The following is a 27,948-nucleotide window of genomic DNA, read 5'->3' as shown; positions in this document are numbered from 1 at the left end:
TCGTTCTACCCCCATGAAGTCCAAACTTTTCACTGTGGTATTCACCGCCACTCATAGCCAGTATCTACCTACCTTTCCACTTCAATTCCAGAGACTTCCCAACTCAACCCCTAGCCTGGAGTGTAGACACTATTGGGCCCTCATCCCTCAATGCAAAGCCCATATTCACATTTTAAGGCATATGTTCACGGGGAGTCCTCTATATTAGCACTTCCTGACCTTTTAAAATTAATAGCTCATGAAAGAGGTCCTTTCGCATCCATAGGTTCTGTATCTATAGATCCAAACAACCATGGATCAAACTGTAGTTAGGCATATGATGGTTGTGTCTGTAACTGAACATGTAGAGACATTTTTTTTCTTGTCATTATATCATTATATCATCTTGTCATTATATATTTGCAATTATAAATTGCAAATATAAACTACGATAATTTTGCAAGGCAAAAGGGAACAAAATGGAAGTATTTTAAGGTATCTGTGGGTTTTTGTGAATAACTGCTAAAATATAAAGATAATATATCATGGAATATAATTGTGATTTTTTAAATGTTTTAAAATAAAATCTTTAAAAATATTAATGATCAATTTGGCATGGTTCTTTTTTGCTTGTATTTTTAAAATATCTGTTTTTAATGCTTGATGTGGGTCCACATTATTCCTGAACAATACATTTTAATGATTATTTCTTAAAATTCTGATAGTCTCCACTGATGAGAAACTTTTTATTTAAACAACTAGGCAATAAAAATTTTAAAACCATTGATTTTGTGATCATTTGAAATTTATAAGATAGCTGATTATTATATTTAAATATTCCAACAGCTGTCATATTGATGAATGTATTGTTTAAATTCTTGAGATATTAATGGGTTTTAAAATGTAATTGAACTTTTTATGTCCATTCTTTCAAAATTTATTTATTTTTTCATTCAATCCAAAAATGTTATTTTTCTTTTGTTATTTGTCACGTTCTACTTCAGATACCAGTGATTCAGCCATGAACAGTTGTAGCAATGCGAAAGCCCTGCCCGCATGGAGCTTACCTCCTAGTCAGGGGAGACAAATGACAAAACAAGTAAATATTTAGTAATCAATATACTATGTAGTATGTTAAGTACTATTTAAATATGCTTAATATGCTAGGTAAAGTAAGTGATATGAAGAAAAATAAAGTAATGATAGGGGATACTGAGCAACGGCAGTGCTGGCCAATTTTGAATAGTGTGGTCAGGGAAGACCTTACCAAAGTGATATTTGAACAAAGAACTAAAAATGAAGAGGGAATGAACCAAGTGGATACATAGAAGAACATTCCCAGTGGAATTATGAAGCCTATGATAAACAGAATATGATAAAGACATGAGTGCAGTATGTGACTGGGTCAAAAAGAGAGGGGGACACCAAGAGTCCCCTGTTGTCCTCCAAAGCCTTCATCCCCCAACCCTGACCCAAATTCACCTCCAGCTTGACCTCAGTTCCTATGACCCACCACCCAAGGCAGGAGTGTGTTCCATTTGTCAAGAAACATCATGGCCATTGTACATTAAGTAGAATGACCACGGTGGGCACTACTGTGATACACGAGAAAAGAAATAACAAAGGTCAGATGATGCAGAGCTTTGAAGGCCATTGTGAGAGCTTTCTAAACAAGGTGGGAAGCTGACACAGGATTGATAGCAGAGGAGTGATAAACCACAATACGGTTTTACATTTGAAAGCGTGTCCTTTCTGTGCTGTGTTGAGGATAGACTGCCGTGTGGCAGGTGCTGCAGCGGAGAGAACCCTTGGGAGGCGCTTACAATCATTTAAGCTAGAGACAATAGACTAAGAGGGTCAGTATTCCACAACACACTTTCTGGAGCACACAGGTGCCTTGACGCACCAGTCAGGAGCTTCTGCTCTGCAAGGGTCAGAGACTAAGCTAAAGGTAGGTACCTAGGGACCTACAAGTGTTCCCATTCCAGATTTTAATTCATGTGTATCTCAAGGATCCTGAAAAAACGTGCCCAAGTTCCAGTACTCAAGCTAGAATTCTTGAGCCCAATATCATTGCAATTTACTGATTTTCTTGCCTCACAGCCTTAGATTCATCCATTCATTCTCAAGGACAAGCTACAGCATCAGGCTCTGACACAGGCACAACTGTGTTCTCATCCCGGCAAAGCACAGACTTGGCCATTCTATCTGCGCTCCCTGCATTTGCACTTGTCCCACCTGGAGAACATTGTTCCTGCTTCCTCCTCTCTGTGGTCCTCCCCGTTCACACGAGCAAGACCTTTAATCTAGGGGTTTTGTCAGCCCAGAGCCTAAGATAAGTAGAATATGATAAAGACATGAGTGCAGTATGTGACTGGGACAAAAAGAGAGGGGGACGCCAAGAGTCCCGTTATCCTCCAAAGCCTTGGTACCCCAACCCTGACCCAAATTCATCTCCAACTTGACCTCAGTTCCTATGACCCACCACCCATGCCCACCTATCCATGCAACAAGGTTGGGACCTGGCCCAATCCTTTGCCTGCATTTATGCTATAGTAAATAATGTTTTTCCTCTATGTACTGATTGATGTGCCACAAGTCTGTGACTTTATTCATGCTGCTTTCTCTCTGCCTAGACTCATTTTCTTGAACGGATTGACTTTTCACTCATTCTTCAGGGCTCAGCTCAGGCATCATGGCCAAGTGTCCACAGCTAAGCTCCTCAAGCAAAGTGTCCCTTTGCATTCCTTTACTGTTAGACATCCAATGTGATATTAAAAGTATCACTGTCTTTCCTGCCAGGATTGAAGTTTTTGTGGTTATAGATATCTTACCTACTAAATTCCTAAGTCCTGCTTACTTAGCTTAATAAATGTTTGCAGAACTCAGCTTCCCCTACTTTGTAAAGCTTATTCAACAACTTCAAATAGTCCGAACTGATTTTTCCTTTTCTGAATCCTAACCTGAACCAAATGACTTAAAATGTAAGTCTTCTCTAATTTTTAAATTCTTCTGTGTGTTTTTCATTCACTGCTCAAATAGATTTAAGTTTCATGGACATTGGAACTATGTCATGTGTTTCAATATATAATGTATCGAGTACATATGGTAGAACAGTAAGCAATACTATAAATGCAAAAAGCTATAGATTGTTTTATCAACTCTATTTTAACTTCCATTCTACTAAATGAGGAAAGTTGGCTAGCTTCTCTGCTTCGGGGATTGATTATGAACATCATTTAGTAAATATTTAAGACTACATTTGAATTCTTGGGTTGAAATATGATTTACATCACAATGAGATTTTGTATGCTTAAATATTATATTCTTAAATGTCATATTCATATCATATCCATATTCTTTCAACAATTAAAGAGAAATCCACAAAGATAATACAGAGTGAATCCCAAAGGAAATGAGATCAATATATTTGATCATATTTTTCTAAAGTCCCTGAATCTTTGAAGCTTCAATGCAGGAATTGTTAAAAAGCCAATTTTTAGATATTTACATGTTCTATGTTAATATATGAGAACATCATATATAATACAATTAACATTATCCATATTTTATTTTTGCTTTTCTTGTTTGGGCACAAAGATCAGCTTAGTAATTCAAAGAAGAAATAGATGCAATTTTTCAGGTGTTCTTGTCTAATAACATTTGGAAATTTACCACATATATTATCTTAGTTCACTTGAGTTGCAATAACAAAATACTATAGAATGGGAGGTTTAGAAAAAATAGAAATTTATTTCTCAGTTTTGGAGAAAGAGAAGTCCAAGATCAAGGTGCTGGCACATTCCTGTGTCATGGGTGGCCATCTTTTTGCTGTGAGCTCACAGGGTGGAAGGAGTGAGGAAGTTCTCTGGAGCTTCTTTTATAGGCACTTAATCCCTTTCATGAGGTGATGAATATTGTATGTGACTTAATCACCTCCCAAAGGCCTTACCCTCAATACCATCACCTTTAGGGTTAGCATTTCAACATATAAATTTGAGGATACAAAAATATTCAGTGCATAACATGTGGTTAATGATAGTATGGGGGAAATGCTTAAAATGTGATTTAATACATTTTATTGTTATGAAATATTGTTGCTTTTCTTTGAAATGCAGTTTTACTCTTGTCACCCAGGCTGGGTGCAATGGCACGATCTCGGCTCACTGCAACCTCTGCCTCCCAGGTTCAAGAGGTTCTCCTGTCTCAGCCTCCTGAATAGCTGGAATTACAACACCCACCACGATGCCTGGATAATTTTTTGTGTTTTTAGCAAAGATGGAGTTTCGTCATGTTGGCCAGGCTAGTCTTAAACTCCTGACCTCAGGTGATTCACCTGCCTCAGCCTCCCAAAGTGCTGGGATTACAGGCATGAGCCACCATGCCCTGCTTATTGTTGCTTTTTAAAAATAAAATCAGAATGATCACAATACATTTTCTAGTCTAGAGATAACAGCAAACTCTTAGCAGTCAGTAGAGTTTGGAGAAAGACTCTTTTAGGTAGCTATTTTTAGATGCTTTATTACTATATCTGAATTTATATTTAACAACTTAAATCTCTATGCATGTTTCATTTTATGTACTTAACAAAGTATCAAGAACTTACAAAATTTAAAAATAGTAATTATAGAAGAGTTTTATAACAAGAAAATGGACCCTGGAAACACTTTTGTAGTGGCTAAAGAGCAATCAGTGCATTTACTCATAATTCTAGCATACTTTTGTAAAACCATCCTTCCAAATGACTATACTTCTTTTGTTTTTGTTGTTTTTGTTTTTGAGACAAAGTATTGCTCTGTTGCCCAGGCTGGAGTGTTGTGGCATGATCTCTGCTCAATGCTGCCTCTTCCTCTTGGGCTCAAATGATTCTCCTGCCTACCCTCCCATGTAGCCAGGACCACTTGGTGTGTGGCACCATGAGTGTGCCACTGCACTCCAGCCTGGGCGACAGAACAAGACGTTGTCCTCCACAAAAATTTATTGGTAGGCACAACTGAGACACTTTGGGTCCTCAATTACTTTAAGAGCATGAAAAGGTCTGAAAACAAAGTGTTTGGTCTAGGACAAAGTGTTTGGCTTAGAACATATTCTGCCTGGCTGTTTTTTGTAGAGACATGGTCACACTTCATTGCCAAGTTTGGTCTTGAACTGTTGGGCTCAAGTGAGCCTTTCACCTTGGCCTCCCAAAATGCTGGGATTATAGGCATGAGCCACTGTGCTGGACAAGTTAATATACTTTTTAAACAAAAGTTTTAGGATCACACTTCTGAACAATCTATGTTAACATAAAATATGTGTCATTCTGGCTGTTTATTTTGATCATTTTAATAAAATGTTTTAAATAACCATTTCTTTAGATCTACTCCTAAGGAACAAATCAATAGAAATAAATATTTCCCAAGCTCACCTTTTAAAATGCTGAGTTCGTTGTTGTTGTTGTTGTTGTTGTTGTTGTTGTTGTTGTTGTTGTTTTCAGGGCCTGGAATGATTTAGGATCTGAAGAGTGAATACATGGAGTTCTAGAATTCTGGATATGCTGCTAGATCTTAGGAATTCCTAGCCCTGCTAAAATAGTTACTGTAGCTGTCCATGATGTTTTGTTATAAAGTTCAGAATATGTCCTAATCCAAACCCTTTGGTTTCAGAATCTTTTCACACTCTTAAAATAATTGAGGACCCCAAGAGAGGGATCTTGTCTCAGTTGCATCTACCAATAATTTTTTTTTTGTGGAGGACAGGGTCTCACTCTGTTGCCCAGGCTGGAGTGCAGTGGCACGATCACAGCTCACTGCAGCTTCCATCTCCCAGGCTCAATTCTCTCACCACAGCCTCCTTAGTAGCTGGAACTACAGGTAGGTACCACCATGCCTGGCTAAGTTTTTTTTTTTATTTTTTGTAGAGATAGTATCTCTCTGTGTTGCCCAGGATGGTCTTGAACTCATGTACTCAAAAGGTGCTTTCACCTCAGTCTCCCAAAGTGCTGGGATTTATAGACCTGAGCCACTGTGCCCAGTCTACCAATATTTATGTTACTAGAAATTAAAATGACTGGGAGTGGTGATTCACACCTGTAATCCAAGCACTTTGAGAGGTCTAGACAGGAGGATCAATTGAGCCTGGAAATTCAAAATCAGCCATGGCAACATGGTGAAGTCCTGTCTTTAACAAAAATAATTACAAAACTTAGCCAGGCATGGTGGTGCCCACCTGTAGTTCTAGATACTCAGGAGGCTGAAGTGAGAGGATCACTTTGTTGTGGGAGATTGAGGCTGCAGTGAGCCAAGATTACACCACTGCACTCCAGCCTGGGCAACAGAGTGAGAGGCTGTCTTAACAAAAAAGCAGGAAAGAAACTAAAATGATGAAATGTTAAGAATATATATCATTGAGAATAAATAAAAGACGGCTGAATAGGAACAGCTGTGGAGTGCGGTTCTCAGCAAGAACAACACAGAGGGTGAGTGAACACAGCACTTCCAAATGAGTTATTGCTGCCCACAGACCAGGAGATTCCCGGACTGAAAAGCACCATGAGTTTCCAGCACGGCTGCCACTGCAGTGGGTCTCCACACAAAAACTCACACAAATCTGAGTGGCCATTTCAACTGGCACCTGGAATGCCTGGGAAACAGAGCTGCCCATACAACTGACAAAAAGGGGGCTGAAACAGGGAGCTAGTTGATCTGGTGCAGTGAGTCCCACCCCCACAAAGACTGGCAATCTGAAATGCACTGGATTGAGAGTTTCGCAGCAAGTGCAGCTGGACCTGGGATGCTCCAGCTCTGTTGGGGGAAGGGCATCTGCCATTTCTGAGGCAGTACACCATTACCAAGGCAATCCACCATTACTGATGCAGCCTGCCATTACTGAGGCAGTCTGCCATTACCGAGGCAGTTCTAACTATACCTCTATAAAGGAAACCACAAGGAAGTTCACACAGCAGCTGGGCAGAGCCCACAGCAGCTCAGCAATGCCTCTGCTGGCAGACTGTGACTTGGCTACCTCCTTGCTTGGCAGGACAGCTCTGAAAAAAGGCAGCAGTATGTCAGGAACTTATAAATAAAGCCCCACCTTCCTAGGACAGAGCACCTGGGAAAAAAAGGCAGTTACGAGTTCTGCTGCTGCAGACTTAAACGTACCTGCCCAGCAGCTCTGAACAGAAAAATGGAGCTCCCAGCACAGCACTTGAGCTCCTATAAGGGACAGATTGTCTCCTCAAGCAGCTGCCTGACCCACATATATCCAAAGAGTCACCTTATAAAGGAGAGCTCAGACTGACATGGGGCAGATATCCTTCTGGGATGAAGATAACAAAAGAAGAAATTGGCAGCAACCCTACTGTTCTGCAGGTGCCACAGATGATCCCTAGGCAAGCAGAGTCTGGAGTGGATCTCCAGCAGACCTACAGCAGAGGGGCCTGACTGTTAGGAGGAAAACTAAAAAACAAAAAGAAATAACTGCATCATCAACAAAAAGGACATCCACTCAGCGACTCCATCCAAAAGTCACCAAATACAAAGACCACAGGTAGATAAATCCACAAAGATGGGAAGAAACCAGTGCAAAAAGGATGAAAACACCCAAAACCAGAACACCTCTCCTCCTCCAAGGGATCGCAACTCCTCATGAGCAAAGGAACAAAGCTGGTTGGAGAATGAGTCTGATGAATTGACAGAAACAGGTTTCAGAAGGTGGGTAATAACAAACTTATCTGAGCTAAAAAAAACATGTTCTAAACCAGTGCAAAGAAAGTAAGAACCTTGAAAAAAGGTTTGACGAAATACTAATAAGAATAAACAGCTTAGAAGAATATAAATGACTTAATGAGAAGAATATACATGACTTAATGGAGCTGAAAAACACAACATGACAACAAGTTTCAATAGCTGAATTGACCAAGTAGAAGAAAGGATATAAGAGATTGAAGATCAACTCAATGAAATAAAATTAGAAGGCAAGATTAGAAAAAAAAGAGTGAAAAGAAATGAACAAAGCCTCCAAGAAATATGGGATTATGTGAAAAGACCTAATCTATGTTTGATAGGTATACCTGAATGTGACGGAGAGAATGAATCCAAGCTGGAAAACACTCTTCAGGATGTTATCCAGGAGAACTTTCCCAACCTAACAAGGCAGGCCAACATTCAAGTCCAGTAAATACAGAGAATACCATAAATATATTCCTCAAGAAGAGCAATCCCAAGGCACATAATTGTCAGATTCACCAGGGTTTAAATGAAGGAAAAAATAACAAGGGCAGCCAGAGAGAAAGGTCAGATAACCCACAAAGGGAAGCACATCAGACTCACAGCAAATCTCTCAGCAGAAACCCTACAAGCCAGAAGAGAGTGGGGCCAATATTCAACATTCTTAAAGAAAAGAACTTCCCACCCAGAATTTCATATCCAGCCAAACTAAGCTTCATAAGCGAAGGAGAAATAAAATCCTTGATGAACAATCAATTGCTGAGAGATTTTGTCACCATCAAGTCTGCTTTATAAGAGCTCCTGAAAGAAGCACTAAACATAGAAAGGAACAACCAGTACCAGCCACTCCAAAAATGTACCAAATGGCAAAAAGCATTCACACAATGAAGAAACTGTGTCAAATAATGGGCAAAACAACAAGCTAGCATCAAAATGGCAGGACCAAATTCACACATAACAATATTAACCTTAAATATCCCAATTAAAAGACAACGACTGGCAAATTGGATAAAAAGTCAAGATGCATTGGTGTGTTGTATCCAGGAAACCCATCTCACATGCAAGGACACACATAGGCTCAAAATAAAGAGATGGAGGAAGATTTACCAAGCTAAGGGAGAGCAAAAAAAAAAAAAAAAAAAAAAAAAAAAAAAAAAAAAAAAAAAAAAAAAGCAGGAGTTGCAATCCTAGCCTTTGATAAAACGAACTTTAAACCAACAAAGATCAAAAGAGACAAAGAAGGGCATTACATGATAGTAAAAGGATCAATGCATCAAGAAGAGCTAATGATCCTAAATATGTACATCCCCAATACAGGAGCACCCAGATACATAAAGCAAGTTCTTAATGACCTATAAAGAGACTTAGACTCCCACACAATAATAGTGGGAGACTTTAACACTCCACTGTCAATATTAGACAGATCAACGAGACAGAAAATTAACAAGGATATCCAGGACTTGAATTCATATCTGGATGAAGCAAACCTAATAGACATCTACAGAACTCTCCACCCCCACCAAATCCACAGAATATACATTCTTCTCAGCACCACATCACACCAACTCTAAAATTGACCACATAATTGGAAGTAAATCACTCCTCAGCAAATGCAAAGGAAATTATAACAGTCTCTCAGACCACAGTGCAATCAAATTACAACTCAGGACTAAGAAACTCACTTAGAAATGCACAACTTCATGGAAACTGAATAACTGGCTCTTGAATGTTGACTGGATAAACAATGAAATGAAGGCAGAAATAAAGATATTCTTCAAAACCAATGAGAATGAAGACACAACGTACTAGAATCTTGGGGACACATTTAAAGCAGTGTCTAGAGGAAAATTTATAGCAATAAATGCTCACATGAGAAGCAAGGAAAAATCGAAAACTGACACCCTATTGTGAAAATTAAAAGAGCTAAAGGAGCAAGATAAAAAAAAAAATCAAAAGCTAGCAGAATACAAGAAATAACTAAGATCAGAGCAGAGCTGAAGGAGATAGAGACATAAAAAACCCTTCAAGAAATCAATAAATCCAGGAACTGTTTTTTTGAAAAGGTCAACAAAATGGACTAGTAGCCAAATTAATAAGTAAGAACGGAGAGAAGAATCAGATAGATGCAATAAAAAACAATAAAGGGAATATCACCACCGATTCCACAGAAATACAAACTACCATCAGAGGTTACTACAAAGAACTCTATGCACACAAACCAGTAAACCTGGAAGCAATGGATAAATTCCTGGAAACTTGCACCCTCCCAAGCCTAAACCAGGAAGAAGCTGAAACCCTGAATAGACCAATAACAAGAGCTGAAGTTGAGGCAGCAATTAATAGCCTATCAAACAAAAAAAAAAGCCCAGGTCCAGATGGGTTTACAGCCGAATTCTACTAGACATACAAAGAGGAGTTGGTACCACTCCTTCTGAAACTATTCCAAACAATCCAAAAAGAAGGAATCCTTCCCAAATCATTTTATGAGAGCAAAACATCATCCTGATACCAAAACCCAGCAGAGACTAAACAAAAAAAGAAACCTTCAGGCCAATATCCTTGATGAACATTGATGCAAAAATCTTCGAAAAAATACTGGCAAACCAAATGCAACAGCACATCAAAAAGCTTATCCGAAATGATCAAGTAGGCTTCGTCCTGGGGATGCAAGGCTGGTTCAACATATGCAAGTCTATAAATGTAATCCACCACATAATCAGAACCAAAGACAAAAACCACAATTATCTCAATAGATGCAGAGAAGGCCTTCGACAAAATTCAACAGCCTTTTATGCTAAAGCCTCTCAATAAAGTAGGTATCAATGGAATATATCGCAAAATAATAAAAACTACTTATGATAAACCCACTGCCAATCTCATACTGAATGACCAAAAACTAGAAGCATTCCCTTTGAAATCTGGCACTCTAGTGCCCTCTCTCACCACTGCTATTCAATATCATATTGGAAGTTCTAGCCAGAGCAATCAGGCAAGAAAAAAAAAAATAAAGTGTATTCAATTAGGAAAAGAGGAAGTCAAATTGTCTTTATTTGCAAATGACATGATTGTATATTTAGAAGACCCCATCATTTCAGCCCAAAATCTCCTGAAACTGAGAAGCAACTTCAGAAAATTCTTAGGATACAAAATCAATGTGCAGAAATCACAAGCATTCCTATACACCAATAATAGACTTAAAGAGGGCCAAATCAAGAATGAACTCCCATTCACCATTGCTACAAAGAGAATAAAATACCTAGGAATATATCTAACAAAGGATGTAAAGGACCTCTTCAAGGAGAACTACAAAACACTGCTCAAGGAAATAAGAGAGGACATAAACAGATGGAAAAACATTCCATGCTCATGGTTAGGATGAATCAATATCGTGAAAATGGTCATACTGTTCAAAGTAACTCATAGATTCAGTGCTATCCCTATCAAGCTACCTATAACTCTCTTCACAGAACTGGAAAACACCACCTTAAACTTCATATGGAACCAAAAGAGAGCCCACATAGCCAAGACAATTCTAAGGAAAAATAACAAAACTGGAGGCATCACACTACCTGACTTCAAACGATACTATAAGGCTACAGTAATCAAAACAGCATGGTACTGGTACCAAAATAGAGATGTAGACCAATGGAACAGAACAGAGATCTCAGAGGCAACACAACATATCTACAACCATCTGATCTTTGACAAACCTGACAAAAACAAGCAATGGGGAAAGGATTCTCTGTTGAATAAATAGTGTTGGGAAAACTGGCTAGCAATGTGCAGAAAGCAGAAACTGGACCCCTTCCTGACACATTACACTAAAATTAACTTCAGATGGATTAAAGACTTAAACATAAGACTTAAAACCATAAAAACTCTAGAAGAAAGCCTAGGCAAAACCATTCAGGACATAGGCATAGACAAGGACTTCATGACTAAAATACCAAAAGCATTAGTAACAAAAGCCAAAATAGACAAATGGGACCTAATTTAACTCCAGAGCTTCTGTACAGCAAAAGAAACAATCATTAGAGTGAACTGGCAACCAAGAGAATGAAAAAATTTTGCAATCTACCCATCTGACAAAGGGCTAATGTCCAGAATCTATAAACAACTAAAACAGATTTACAGCAAAAAAACAAACAAACCCATTCAAAATGGGCAAAGTGCATGAACTGACACTTTTCAAAAGAAGACATTTATAAGGCCAACAGACATATGAAAAAATGCTCATCATCACTGGTCATTAGAGAAATGCAAATCAAAACCACATTAAGATACCATCTCATGCCAGTTAGAATGGCGATCATTAAAAAATCTGGAGACAACAGATGCTGGAGAGGATGTGGAGAAATAGGAACACTTTTACACTGTTGGTGGGAGTGTAAATTAGTTCAACCATTGTGGAAGACAGTGTGACAATTCCTCAAGTACCTAGAAATAGAAATTCCATTTGACCCAGCAATCCCATCACTGGGTATGTATCCAAAGGATTATAAATCATTATATTATAAAGAAACATGCACATGTATGGTCATTCTGGCACTGTTTACAATACCAAAGAGGTGGAACCAACCCAAATGCCCATCGATGATAGACCGGACAAGAATAATGTGGCACATATACACCATGGAATACTATGCAGCCATAAAAAATGATGAGTTCATGTCCTTTGTAGGGACATGGATGAACCTGGAGTCATTCTCAGACACAAGAACAGAAAAACAAACACTGCATGTTCTCACTCATAGGCTGGTGTTGAACAATGAGAACACATGGACACAGGGAGGAGAGCATCACACACTGGGGTCTGTTGAGGGGAATAGGAGAGGGACCACAGGGGTAAGGAGGTTGGGGAGAATTAACATGGGGAGAAATGTCAGATATAGGTGACAGGGGGATGGAGGCAGCAAACCACATTGTCATGTATGTACTTATGCAACAATCCCACATGTTTTGCACATGCACCCCAGAACCTAAAGTGCAATAATATATATATTAAAAAATATATATGTAACATTAACATAAATAACACTTTTATTAAAATAGTTCTGTCTTTTGAAAGAACAACTTTGGTGAAAATAACATTGGTTTTACATTTTGGAAATTTCTTTAATGTCTGGGTTAATAGAAAAATACCTAAGTTTTTGTATCTGATTTTTATTCAGTCTGTGGCAATATATTATTTCTGTTGAAGTATATGAAGAAGATAAGGTCTCATGCATACAAAAATTAGCCAGGAATGGTTGTGTGCACCTGTACTCCCAGCTACTCTGGAGGCTAAGGCAGCAGAATTGCTTGAACACAGGAGGTAGAGGTTGCAGTGAGCTGAAATTGCCCCACTGCACTCTACCCTGGGCGACAGAGTGAGATTTAGTCTCAAAAAAAAAAAGAAGCAGGGCCAAGCACAGTGGCTCACACCTGTAATCCCGGCACTTTGAGAGGCTGAGGCAGGCGGATCATGAGGTCAAGAGTTCAAGAACATCCTGGCCAACATGGTGAAACCTCGTCTCTACCAAAAATACAAAAACTAGCTGGAAGCAGTGGCATGTACCTGTAGTCCCAGCCACTTGGGAAGCTGAGGCAGGAGAGTTGCTTGAACGCAGGAGGTGGAGGTTGCAGTGAGCCGAGACTGTGTCACTGCACTCCAGCCTGGTGCCTGGTGACAGAGCAAGAGTCTGTCTCAGAAAAAAGAAAAAAAAAGCAAACAAAACAAAGTCTCACACAGATATGCAGTTGAAAAAGAGTAGAATATTTTAACAACCAACAAAACTTTAGATATTCTCTGATACTACACCAAAACTCCACAAGTGGTATATGTGGGATCTGAAACCATATCAACAAACTTCTTATGCTTTGTTACATTATAATACATGGGTATATCTTGCACTTGTGAGTTTATAATATTATGCCTCGGTCATTTACTTTATTGGATTGTGCAGATATTTTAGGCATTGACATATTGTATTACACAACACAAAAAAAGATCTCATTCATTGGTATAACCACTAGCATCATTATGGCTTAAACTCTAAGGGTTAGAAAGCTGAAAAGTGATAAAGACAGTTTGTCATCATGTTTGTTTTCCATGAAAGCTTGAATTTTATCACTGGCAATAGTAGTTTCTGTTGAAGTATTTTTTCTTGAGGTGACAAGTTTTTCATTTACTTCTGAGAAAATGACTGCCACATACCCAAGTCTTAATAACTATGGTTTGTCTCTCAGTCAATCACATCTCATAAAATAAGCCACCTGGTTCAGCTTGCAAGTCAAATGGCCACACAGGTGCTTTTCAAATGCAGCAGAAGTACTTTTTCCATGCTTTCAGTTTCAGCGTCAAAATATTGAAAAGACATGTCAAAGGTACAGGTTGAATCAAATGAATAAATTTTACTGCTTCATTAAGGGAATTCCTAGTGAAATTGGCTTAACTGCATTGAGGAATGCAATGACTACCAGTACAGTTTTGTCTTACCACCTCAATTTGTTCTAAAGAGCTGGCAGGTATACCCACTATTAGTTTTGCACCATCAATGCAGATGTGATCCCAGTGAAAAGAGGTAAGAAATCTCACTATTAATAGGAACAGAGTTGGACCTGGGAATTCTTGGGGATCTCCTGGAGTCTATGGATCACCCTTTGAGACTGATTGTCTTAATCAATTTCAGAATCATAGAGTACTGGATGTATAAGGGGGCCCCAAATAGAATCACAATGTTGTGGGAGACATTGAAAGAGCATCAGTAAAATTTTATACTCTATTGCCCCATGTTTTCAAACAGTTCAGTATTCTCCATACCAAAAATATATAAAGTATTTCCATTTTATAATACTATAAATGAATATTTGCAATTAGCTACTTTTCACTCTTGATATGTCCTATCCTATACATATACGAAATTCCTCATCCATAAATTTAAGTCCATCTCCTTTTACTCTATTTTCAGTAGAAATGGAAATTAGTCCAATTATTCTGCATAAGGTTCCTGTTTGTAAGAGCACCTAAGATCAGTCCTTCCTGCCTTCTTATGTATTTAATCATACGAGATCCATACACGTTTGCTTTTACAACCACTTTTATCCCTTCTTTGATCCACAAGTCTTCCACTGGCCCTTTCTTTATTCATATCTGTTTGTTTCTGGTCTATCCCTCTGTCATACACCTTCCTCCAGCCTACACCTACAATCTCTGCCCTGTGAATGTATAATTTCCAAATATCCTTTCCTCTGGAGAGCTTCTGAGCAAAGGCCAGCAGTATTGTCAGAGCATTGCTATTAACATAGAGGCTGTGTGTGTGGCTACACTAGAATTATAGTATAATAAGGGCAAGAAGACCAACTGTGTACTGGACCAGCCCTGTCCAATGGAACTTTCTGTCCGATGGAAATTTTTTCTACCTGAGCTGTCAAGTAGAGCAGCCATGAGCCACAAGTGGCTGTTGTGTACTTGAAACTTGAAATATGGCTACTGAGGAACGGTATTTAAATTATATCTAGTTTTAACTCATTTAAATTTAAATGGCTATATGTGGGTACCATATTGGACAACAAAGTCATAGACCCTACTTGAAATAGCTCCTTTAATTTGAGAATTATGTGAGGTCATTGTTAATGATGTCACTGTGTAAACATTAGTACCACTCTTCAGCACAGGGGTCTTTTCTACTTTCTGGGCACACAGAGGAGGACACTTCCCAGCTCTCTGGCAGGGAGACAGGGTCCTATGACTATGATCATGTGGTGCAGATCACTTCCAGGCCAACATTTCACTGCAGTGCATGACACTGCTTTTTCATTCTGCCATGGTAGTGAGAATGTTCCATGGAGCATCTGTGATTCTGGGTCCAGAATAACCGTAGAACAGAGTCCCCTACTCCATTACAACCCACACTGGACAGGAATGTGACTAAGCAATAAACTTCTGCATGGAAAGCCACAGGAAATTCAGAGTTCCTCTGTTCCTGCAGCATAACCTAGACCTTCCCGGCTAATAGAAGTCCACATCAGAACCACCTGAGCAGATTGTTAAATCCATGTACCTAGAGCCCATCCCAGGTCGAGACTGGGGCAGCAGTATTTTGGTTCAAAACAAAATGAAAAATCTCTCCAGGTGCTTTGAATGTGTGCTAACCTGGTCAAGAAGCAGTGCTGAAATACAGTGTCATTGTTACTACAGAGAGTACAGAAATGAGTCCAAGAAAGATAATGCTACATTTTGCAAAGCCACTTTTCTGCTACATGAAGGAGATGAAATCTGACCTGTGTTCTCTCCCGTGCTGTACCTCTTTTCCTCTTGTTCTAAGTGCTGGGGATGGTGGGAGGAAGCAGATTGATATGTCTTTGCTTCCAAATTGAATTTGTTAATGCTTTTATCCTTATTATAACACTTTCACATACAGTGATTAGTTGCACAAAACCCCGTTTAATCCAAAAAATAGTATTAAGAGTGGCATGTACTATAGAATAGGCTAGGAATCTAACTTCCATTTAAAAATATTGTTTCAATTAGTAAATGTATTCCAAGTTTGAATAAGATGCCTATAAACAACTCTTAAAAGTAAAAAAAAAAAAATTCATTTTTATTGGATAATTCACTGTGGAAAATAGGATCAGTGCTGCATATTGCTCAATTAGCATAGCAGGTTATTAGTAACAACTACTCTACTGATCATATAATGTCTGCCTTAAAATGTCTTGATTCATCTTTTAAAGTGATGAGCCTTGGATGTTGGTTAGTTCATTTATCCAGCAAACGTTGAGAGAGTATCTGTCATATACCAGCCATGGTAGTATGCACTGGGTACAGAGTGGTGAGCAAAAAAACCAAAATGTCTGTCCTCGCAGAGCTTCCAGTTTAACAAGAGATGTAAACAATAAGCAAATACCCAATTCAATATAGAATTACAAATTACATTGGTTTCCTCAAAATTAATACATAAATTTAATGTAATTCAGTTTATAATTCCAACTTTGTTTTAGATAATTCTGTAATGTGTTGATAATGTATATATGGAAGAATAAAAGACCAAGATTAGCCAAGAAAAGGAGATGAAAGTGTATGGTGGGGGTGGTGGAGTTTACCGTAGGCATCAGTTTGAGTCCTTTGGCGGGGAAATGGGTAGTGCCCGTAAAATACAAAAGAGAACAAGCAAGGTTGGGCAGGGAGTGCCTCAGTCCCGGATCACACCTCACATATGTGAAAGTAGAGTCAGGAAGGGTCCTCGAGGGCTATGTGCCTCTGATGAAGTCTTCACCAACCGGATCAAGAGCCCTGGAGCCCTTTGCCCTTGGAGGAGTCTTGCCCTGGGCAGAAATTGCCAGGCCCCAATGCTTCTGCCATGCCTGTTATTTGCTGGGGGTTGCCCAGCTCCATTGTTGCAGGGCTGTGGGCTCACTGGGCTGAAAGGCCAGTTTTTCTGAACAGTGCACCTTGTGGCTGGGGCCCCAGGCCAAATAGTACCACATAGAATAAAGCTACTGTCTTCAAAACAGCCTGGTATTGGAACAAGAAAAGAAAAAAGATCCTGCGATAGCATAAAGAGCCAAAAATAAATAAATAAATAAATAAATAAATGACTTTAGCATCAGTCAGTGAGAATTACTATGTGAAATGAAGTTTAATTCAATGAAGGAAAAGGTTTATTTGATAAATGGTGCTGGCATAAATGGCTGTCTTTTTGGAAGAAAATGAAAATGGATATCTTTATTTTAATCACAGACAAAAATTTATGCCCAATGCACCAAACACTTAACTATAATTAATAAAATATAAAAAACTTTACAAGAAACTATGAAACTCTATGTGATCCAGCAGTAAAGACCATAAATTATTCAAAGCTGGAAATCCAGAACCTATTAAAAAAAAGAAGACTGTAGAATATTTAGTAATCACAAGACTGATGACAAATCAGGAAAATCATTTAATTGATTAAATGATTAAAAGTCATCCAAGCATTTAGAGAACTGGCTTACAATAAACATTGTACAGCATAGCAAAGAGGTTGATTTCTGTGAGCCAGGAATGAAAATCAGTTATGTGTTTTATAGCCAAATAGGACATCTACTGTTTATATTTTCCATGGGGGTTCAGTGAATAAATGCATACATAAGAATAAATCTGATGGACTGAAAGCTTAAATGATCTGTGAGGAAAGCCATGTTGTTCTTCACTTCTCAATTCTGTTGAACACAAGGAAGTTGGAAAAAAAATGACTGTGCTGCAGCAAAATGCTGTCCCTCCACAGGCACAGCTGGCATTGTAACTATTTTATGCATAGCGGGATTTCTGCATTCTACTGTATCCCAGGAGAAGGAATGCTTGTGGATGCCTGCTAGAAATTTCAAAGCCCTTTGAGAAAGTCTTATCTAGCACTGGAAGGTGAAGTCATTTTCCATTTCAGGGCTACATGAAAGAAGTTAGTCCTCAAGAAATTAAGTTTACAAAAGCAATCCTCAAATAGGTCAGGAAAGACACTCTTTTCTTTCCTTTCCTTTTCTCTCTCTCTCTTTCTCTCTCTCTTTCTTTCTTTCCTTCTTTTTTTCTTCCTTCCCCTCCCTTCCTTTTTCCCTGCTTCCCTTCGTTTTTCCCCCTTCCTTTCTTCCTTCCTTCCTTCCTTTCTTTCTTTCTCTTTCTTCTTTCTTTCTTTTTCTTTTTTCTTCTTGCCTGCCTGACTTCCTTCCTATTGAAAAGAAGTGGCATTTCCCTCATAATACTTTGCAATAACAACCTAGAGCCTAAGGCTTTATCCCTGTGGAAAAAAATCCCACTAATTTCTTACATATCTGTAATTCATTAATTTATCCAGTCCATTGGTAAAGCTATTTATAATTTCAGTTTCTACTGTCTCTGCCTCCGAGAATAAAACATTCATAATTTTACTATTTCTATTTAAAGCAGAACTACATTCATTTGTCCTCAGTTTACTTCTTCAAGCTTCAAGGGATACTCCCTTACCCTAGGATGACAAAATTTAGTGGCTAAATATTTGGTGAGTTATTTTTGATCTATATAAAACAAGTGCATGCACACATGTATATGTAAGTATATATGCATATATATACACAAATATATATGCACATATATAACCTCAACATATTTTCGTATTGAATTGTACATTGTTGTGGTTATAGTTTAAGCTTTTTAAACATACTATTCCTCAGCTCATTCTCAACTCCCTTTAACCTTTTATATATACATTTACTCTTTAACCTGATGTAGTCAGCTATGCTGAATTCTAAGACCATCAAAATGTATTTGAAATAAATGTGTTTAAAAATATTCCTGGAATAAATAAGCTTAGTTAGCAGAAATACTCTGAACATCAACATGTAATGATAATTTTTATTAGATTTTTCTTTCTTTAAAATGTGAAAGAGAAATAAATCTTATCCATATCTGTGATGATTGCAATGACAATAGAAATGGTAGTTTAATTTCCATATTTGTAAGGACACATGAATATTCTTCTATTAGTCACATGTTTTATGAATAGTATATTCTGTTGGGTTTAAAAGAATGCAGAGCCTAAAGGCACAATTACATTTTAATTCTAATTTATTTCAAGGAGTGTTCATTTACATTGCAAGTTTGTCATCTCTGGAGACAAGGCAGCTCTTGTATGGGAACTGTCTGGGTTTAATTTGGTATGTAACAAACTATAAGGCAAGGTGAGAGTGAAAAGAAAACTGAATCGGGAATTGTTAAAACCTATGGTGAGTAGCATTATGCCGTGGCTAGGCTTTGCAGCCCCAAATCATCTTTGATCTGGGCTCTGCCATTCGAGAAACAATTCACTGTACTTGGGCAAATCATATCCCCTCTCTGGACCTTAGGCAACCTTATTTGTGAATTGAGGGCTGCAGGGAGGGTTCAGGGAGAGGAGTAAACAAAGCACACAGTGGATTCTCTTCTCAGTGACATTTGTCCCGACTCTACCACAAGCTCTGAGATACCAGGTTAGTCACAACCTATAAAGGCATCAATTTCTTTATTTGCTAAAACGTTAGTTTGAGAAAATTCTAAATTCCCTTTTAATACTGTGTTTTATACTCAGATCTGAAAAGCATTTGTTTTCACCACAGCACTCTCCTCTTGGTTCAGCTTATTCTCCACTAAGTCCTCCATGACCATCAGGCACCCACACCGTCACACACCAAGACAAGTCCTCCTTCTCCGTGTCCCACAGTGCCTTGTCTCTTGAGATGACAAGTTCCTTAGCACCAGAGATGATATCTTTCTCATTTTTGCCTCCTCAAAGCTACTGTATAATAGTGCACTTACACAGTAAGTGCCACGTAAGCGCCATTTGACTGAATGAATGAACAGGCACAGGGAGCTAGGTGAATGAATGGATAAGGTACTAGTTCAAGAAGGCTGCCTTAACAGGTACCATAAAATGCATGGTTTAAAACAACTGTCTCACATTTCTGTAGTCTAAGCATCTGAAATGAAGCCATTGCCAGGACTGTGCACCCTTTGAAACCTGGAGTGGAGAATCTTTCCTGTCTCTTCCTGGTTTCTGGTGGTGGCTGGCAATCCTTAGTATTCTGTGGTGTGCAGCTGCAATGCTTCAATCTCTGTGTCCCTTGTCACATGATCTTCTCTCCGTGTGTGTGTGTGTGTGTGTGTGTGTGTGTGTGTGTGTGTCTGTGTTGTGTCTTCCCTTTTTATGAGGACACCAGTCATATTAGATTAAGGGTCGATCCTATTACAGTATGACCTCACCTTAACTAATTTCTTCTGTAACTGCCCTATCCAAAGTCACATCCACAGGCACTGAGCATCCCCAAAAGGGATTACAGGATTCTCTCCTTGATCAAATTCTAGCCAGACTCCCCTGAACTGCCTTCTCAAGTAGGCCCTGGCTTTTAGATTTCTGTGTTCATCTCTGAATTTGTCCAGTTTTAGCAAGAATCCTGCTTAGTCAATTTAGCTGGAATCCCCCATAGATCACCCACAATATCTGATCAGAGCCCTCATCCTCTGCCAGGTGATGGTTGATCACTTTGGTCTCCTTCAGCAAGAATGCTGTTAGGTCAGTTTAACAAAGAATTGCCCTACCTTGATCTCTTCTTAAGCCAGCGCTCAGCAAGAAGAAAGCCATTTCAGTTCCAGCACCAAGATCGTGAAGCCCAATGGCGAGAAGCCAGACGAGTTCGAGTCCAGCATCTCCCAGGCTCTTCTGTAGCTGGAGATGAACTCAGACATCAAGGCTCAGCTCAGGGAGGTGAGTATGGCAGCTAAGGAAATTGAAGTTGGTGGTGGCTGGAAAGCTATCATAATCTTTGTTTCTGTTCCTCAACTGAAATCTTTTCAGAAAATCCAAGTCTGGCTAGTATGGGAACTGGAAGAAAAGTTTACTGGGAAGCACGTTGTCTTTAACATTCAGAGGAGAATTCTGCCTATGCCAACTTGAAAAAGCTGTACAAAAAATAAGCAAATGTGCCCCAGGATCTGTACACTGATAACTGTACATGATGCAGTTTTTGAGGACTTGGTCTTCCCAAGCAAAACTGTGGGCAAGAGAATCCACGTGAAACTGGATGGCAGTTGGCTCATAAAGGTTCATTTGAACAAAGCACAGCAGAACAATGTGGAACACAAGGTTGAAACTTTTTCTGGTGTCTATAAGAAGCTCACGGGCAAGGATATTAATTTTGAATTCCCAGAGTTTCAATTGTAAACAAAATGAGTAAATAACATATATATTCACAGTTTAAAAAAAAAAAAAAAAGAATTGCCCTACCTCATAGTGATTGTTTATCCACTGACTCCCAAATTGCTCCTTGGGTATAAGTTTCCACTTTACCTGGTTGTATTCAGAGTTAAGCCCAATTTTTCTGCCCTATTCCGAAACCCCAAGTCTGCCTAATTCAGATGGTTGCAGAGCAAAAAGCTTAATCATCTTCTAAAAAAGATTTCTGTAGCCCAGATAGAATTTAATGCTCCAATATATTTAAGGTCTTTAAAAAGTAAAGATTAAAAACTAAGTGAGAGAAACTAAAGTGGAATGAGGTAGAAGCCAGAAACTTTAAAAATGTTTACTCTAAATCTCTTAGAGTAGAAATCTTAGAGTAGAATTAGGGAAAAGAAAGTAAAGAATCCATAGTAGGCTGGCCCAGTGATATGGGTCTCTAATAAAGTCTCCTGTGGAATTATCCTCCAGCTGGAGGTGGAGAACTCACTGTATACTTATTCTCCACCCAAAACTTGAGCCTTCAGTTACAGAACTTGGTTCTAGTGTGTCTTTGAAAGTTCACCCCTTGGCCAGGTGTGGGTGCTCATGCCTTTAATCCTAGCACTTTGGGAGGTGAAGGCAGGAGGATACCTTGAGCCCAGGGGTTTGAGACCAGCCTGGGCAATATAGGGAGACTCTGTCTCTTAAAAAATAATAAATAAATAAATAAATAAAGTTCACTCCTTCATCAGATGTCACTGAAGTTACAGGCGATGGAAGTAAAGTAGAATGGATTGAGTGCAGTGTCTCATACCTGTAATCTCAGCACTTTGGGAGGCCTAGGTGGACGAATCACCTGAGGTTGGGAATTCAAGACCAGCCTGGCAAATATGGTGAAATTCCATCTCTATTAAAAATACAGAAATAAAGTAGCTGGGCGTGATGGCACGTGCATGTAATCTCAGCTACTCAGGAGGCTGAAGCAAGAGAATCACTTGAACCCAGGAGGTGGAGGTTGCTGTGAGACAAGTTAGTGCTATTGCACTCCAGCCTGGGTGACAAGAGTGAAACTCCATCTCAATAAATAAAGTAAAATAAAATAAAAAGTAGAATGGCTGGCCTCTAACCCACTTACTATTGAAGTACTGTAACATACATTATTATCAAATATTCATTTGTCCTTGTTTTTAACTTGCTATATTATTTTATACTCAATAGGAACTATGCTGGCAATTTTTGTTCTCCTTTAAAGTCCTATCCTTAAATTACACATGCACGAATGTAATTTTATTCTTTGCTCAGTTTGCCCTTGATCTTTATAACCACTCAGAATCAGGTCAAAATGAAATAGGAGAGAATGTGATGCACACAAGAGGAACAAAGGCAGACGCCGCTGGGGCAGGAGGTGACACTCGCAGGCACCTTCTTCCCTGCTACCTCCATCGGCCTTTTATAATGGTAGGGTAGGAGACCTCTAGACATGGAACTGTATATTATTTCTTCCACATTAGTGTTTTTGGAAGTGTCCAAAAGGCAGGTGGATAATTCACAGTTAGCAAAGTGATGATCTGCTGCCTGGATCTGTACAGAAGCTTCTCCAACTTGGCCCTGACCACAGATTTGAGAGTGCAGATGTGATGCTCCCTTAACTTCTCATGCCCACTGAGGCAAGGCCCTTCTAAGAATCTTTATTTTACTCCAGTCTCACACTGAAACTCCCTCTGGTATTAAGAAGTCTATTATTTAAAAAAATTAATTAAATGTAAAATATGCTCAGAAATATACAAACCTGATTTTATTTTGGCTAACTAAACAAGTCAAGTATATAGATTTTAAATGTTTTAAAATTTTTTTTTAAGTTCTGGGATACATGTACAGAGTGTGCAGGGTTGTTACATAGGTATACATGTGCCATGGTGGTTTGCTGCACCTATCAACCTGTCATCTAGGTTTTAAGCCCTGCATGCATTAGGTATTTGTCCTGATGCTCTCCCTCCCCTTGCTCCTCACGCCCGACAGGCTCTGGTGTGTGTGGTTCCCCTCCCTTGTCCATGTGTTCTCACTGTGCAACTCCCACTTACGGGTGAGAACATGCAGTGTTTGTTTGGTTTTCTGTTTCTGTGTTAGTTTGCTGAGAATGATGGCTTCCAGTGTCATCCATATCCCTGCAAAAGACATGATCTCATTCTTTTTATGGCTGCATAGTATTCCATGGTGTATATGTACCATATTTTCTTTATCCAATTTATCATTGATGGGAGCCCAACTGTAAATGAATTGATTAACATATAGATAAATAAATCAATAAATAAATAGCCCCACGTGGTGGCTCATAACTTTAATCCCCTAGCACTTTGGGAGTCTGACATTGATTACTCTGCAGTGATGTGTAATTCTGGATGTTTTGCAGGCATACTTCTAATGGTTTGACAATGTAAGTAGGGAATCAAACAAAAAAAGTTGATAACTTATGACTTACTGTTTTTATTCTTCTACATTGCATCTTAGATACTAGAACATATCTAGATTACATATTACCTTTATATTTAAGGCAAATGTGAGTCATGTCTTACAAAAGGTCTTTTTGTGTCACTTTATCAGAGAGGATGCACAATGACTTACGGTCTTTAAATGGCTATTTCCTAAACCCTCCTTATGAGGATTCTCTGCAATTGTTTTATTGTGGTAAAATACAGATAACATAAATTTTGCCATTTTGATCATTTTTAAGTTTAATGGCATTAAATGCATGCCCTTTCTGTGGAATTATCACCACCATCCATCTCCACAACTTTTTCATCATCCCAAATTGAGACATAATATCCATTAAACACTTACTTCCCATTCCCTCCTACCCACAATTCTTGGCAAGCACCATTCTTTCTCTATGAATTTGACTACTCTAGATACCTCATGTAAGTGAAATCGAATAGTATTTGTCCTTTGTTACTGGCTTATTTTACTTAGCATAACGTTCCCAAGGTTCATCCGTGTTGTAACATGGGTTAGAATTCCCTCCTTTTTAAAGCTGGTGAATATTCCATTTTATGTGTACACATTTTGTTTATCCATTGATCCGTCAGTGGATGCTTGCATTGCTTCTGCATTTCGCTATTGTGAATAATGGCTCTTATGAAGATGAGTGTACAAGTATCTTTTTGAGACCCTGCTTTCAATTCCTTTGGGTATATGCCTAGAAGTAGAAGTGCTACATCATATGAAAATTTTATTTTTAATTTGTTGAGTAACTATTTTACTGTTTTCCATAGTGGCCACACCATTTTACCTTCCCACCACCAGTGCACAAGGGTTCTAGCTTCTGGGCGTCCTCACCAATACTTGTTATTTTCTGTTTTTTAAAAATGATAGTTATTCTAACGGGTGTTAAATGACATCTTAATTATGGTTTGAATTTCTGTTTTCCTAACGATTAGTGATGTTAAGCATCTTTTCATGTGCTTATTGGCCATTTGTATATCTTCTTTGAAGAAAGGTATATTTAAGACCTTTGCCCATTTTTGAATCAGGGTTTGTGTTTGTTTCTTTTGAGTTGTAGGAGATCTTCACAGACTCTGGATATTAACCCATTAAGAGGTACATGATTTGCAAATACTTTCTGTCAGTTGCCTTTTCATTTTATCAATTGTGACTCTTGAGGCACCAAATTTTTAATTTTGATATAGTCCAATTTACCTACTCTTTTGTTATAATTGCCTGTGCTTTTGGTATCATATTCAAGAAACTATTGCCAAATACAATGTCATAAAGCTTTCCCCCGTGTTTTCCTCTCATAGTTTTATAGTTTTAGCATTTATATTTATGCCTTTAACCCGTTTTGAGTTAATTTTTGTACATGGTGCATGGTGTAAAATAAGGGTCCGACTTCATTCTTTTACAAATTGATATCTGATTTTCTCCCATTAACAAATGGTTAGCAAATAAAAAGACTTTTTCCCAATTGAATGGTCTTGTCACCCTTCATTTACTGTATATATGAGAGTTAATTTCTGGGCTCTCTATTCTATTCCACTAATCTGTATGTGTGTCTTTATGCCAGTATCATATGTTTTTATTACAGTAGCTTTATAGTAAGTTTGGAAATCAGGAAGTGTTAGAACTCCAACTTTTTTCTTCCTTTTCAATATTGTTTTGGCTTTGCAGGGTCCCTTGTGATTCCTTATAAATTTTAAGATACGTTTTTTTTGTTTCTGCAAAAAAAGTTACTAGAATTTTGACAGGAATTGCACTGAATCTGTAGATCACTTCGAGTAGTAAGGACATTTTAACAATATTAAGTATTCCAATCCAGAAATTCTGAATGTCATTCTATTTATTTTTGTCTTCAATTTCTTTCAGTAATGTTTTGTAATTTTTCAGTATGCAAGTTTTCTGCCTCCTAAGTTATGTTTATTCCTAAATATTTTACTCTTTTTGATGCTTTGTAAGTGGAATGGTTTTCTCAGTTTCCTTTCAAATCGTTCAGTGTTATTGTGTAGAAATGCAACCAATTTACCTGCAAGTCTCAAAGAAATTCTCTAAAGTTCGTTAGTTCACTTTCTCACCTCCTACCCAATGTCTCCAGTCCTGCTGGGTTGTAAAGACAGCATGTAGTTGAAGAGGTAGTTCTTAATATGAAAGTGATTTTTAACCTAATTATATCATATCTTACAGATTATTTTCTTCACCAAACCCCACTTCCTGTTATGCTTTTCTATGCTGTTGGAAGAAACAGGGGCAGAGAACCCATAAAAATACATGTTTTAGCCTTTCTTTTTTTTCTTTCTTCTTTTTTTTTTTTTTCTTTTTGAGACAGGGTCTGGCTTTGTTGCCTAGCCTGGAATGCAGTGATGATCACAACTCACTGCAGCCCTCTGATCCTTTCTAATTCCATCCTTCTGTCCTTGGACTACATACAAATGAGTATTTAGTGGCATTTCTTATATGGATTTAAGCTCCGGTAAATCATTTTAACTCCCTGTGTCTGATTCTTCATCCATCGAAAGCATTCTGCTTACTCTTTTAGTGAAGAGGGGGGATGAAGGCAGGAGGGGGAGGTGCAGTTTCTACCTAACTGGAAACTTTAACAAGGGATGACACTTTTCATTTGCACCTGTCATTGGAAATTATAAATTGTTCTTCCAGCCCAAGACCAGGCAAGTCTTCGAAGGAGTGTGTGTAGTATTTCCTCTGGTATCAAGCTAAGAAACATTGTCTTGGAATGCTGAGCTGAATATGAGAAGCGATTTTCATTTTCATGAGTCCAGAGAGGCTCTCAAATACCTTTTCCTTTTTCACTTTAATATGATTTTCTTTTAATCTTGACATATGTAGTACAGATAAAATCATGCATACTTTGATATTTTTCTTTGGACTATAACCTCTAGGTGACAGTCAGTATTAGTAAAGGAATGATTCAATACAGGAATATTGCTCAGCTAATCTTGTGACATTTTGAGCAAGAGTTATCATTTTTCTCGAGTGATTTGTTATTGAAAAAATTAGATTTCCCAAGAACATGGTGGCCATTACTTTTTCTGATGTAATGGAACACTCGGTTAACTTGCTTTCGGTTGCCTTACAACTCTGCACTACATTACCTTCATTTTCCTCAAATCTCACAAATCATTTGGTCTGAGAGTTTGAATGAGAATTTTCAAAAGTAAACTTGAAAGCTTCAAGGTCCTACAGCAATATTCACCAGGAGACTACTTGGCCACATATGCAGAGGGCTGACATTTTGGGTGGGTGTCACAGTCTCTAAGGCCTCCTTTGTCCTGTGACCTTGGTGAAGGCTCTTAGGTGGTTCTCAAGAAGCTTATGTTTTAAGAAGCCCACCTTTTATTTCAAGGTTCAGCTCTACCACTGAGGAAGGAGCATAACCAGCAAAATTTATTTGGGTAATTCAGTAAATGACATATTTGACTTGGAAGGATGACTTGTCAGAATCAGAATGCAGGAAACAAGGGAATGACAAGGCAGCAATGTGTGTAGGTAAATAGCAGTGTACTCTCTGAGCCCTGCAGCACACAGTGGGTGAAATCAGCCAGGCACATGAATAGATTATCATACCCTTTATATCTTCAGAGTTTGGTCCTGCCCCGAAGTTTCTGATCCTTGCACACACTAGGAGGGTGAACCTTTGCTAGACACAGTAGGGCAGTGAAATACACTCCATTTTGGCTATCGACAGGGAAAGGGCCTGGCCTTGGATGACTGAACCCTCTCTTTGATTCTCACTGGTGGTTGCTTATGCGTTTTTGTTTGCTTGCTTGCTTTTTTATCTTCTTCCTCTGACGCTTCATCTGCATCAGGGAGAAGAGGCACAAGAATATGGAATATGTGACCCATGTATGTGAAGATATTCCTGGTTCATTCAGAAGTACGATTTTGAGAAGCCTACCTAGAGGTAAAGATAACCACAGTTATATAACAAGGTAAGCCATTGTGTTTCAAAATAATTTCTATACAGAAATTATCAAATTAAAGCCTGCCAGATTATTCCTTAAAACCCATAAATATTACAAATACTATATAAAATGAAATAGTGATCACTTTATAGCAAGAATAATTACTACAATCAGAGC

At 38.4% G+C, this 27,948-nt stretch overlaps 1 pseudogene; it reads left to right on the top strand.

Moving 5' to 3' along the window:
• The first annotated feature begins 16,802 nt into the window (after positions 1-16,802).
• LOC101051356 (small ribosomal subunit protein eS7-like) lies at positions 16,803-21,376 on the top strand (annotated as a pseudogene).
• The last annotated feature ends 6,572 nt before the right edge of the window (positions 21,377-27,948 follow it).

Source organism: Saimiri boliviensis, chromosome 13 (assembly GCF_048565385.1).
Source record: "Saimiri boliviensis isolate mSaiBol1 chromosome 13, mSaiBol1.pri, whole genome shotgun sequence".
In the NCBI taxonomy this organism is placed as follows: domain Eukaryota; kingdom Metazoa; phylum Chordata; class Mammalia; order Primates; family Cebidae; genus Saimiri; species Saimiri boliviensis.
Note: the sequence above shows the minus strand (reverse complement) of the source record. Positions and strands in the feature narration are given on the sequence as shown.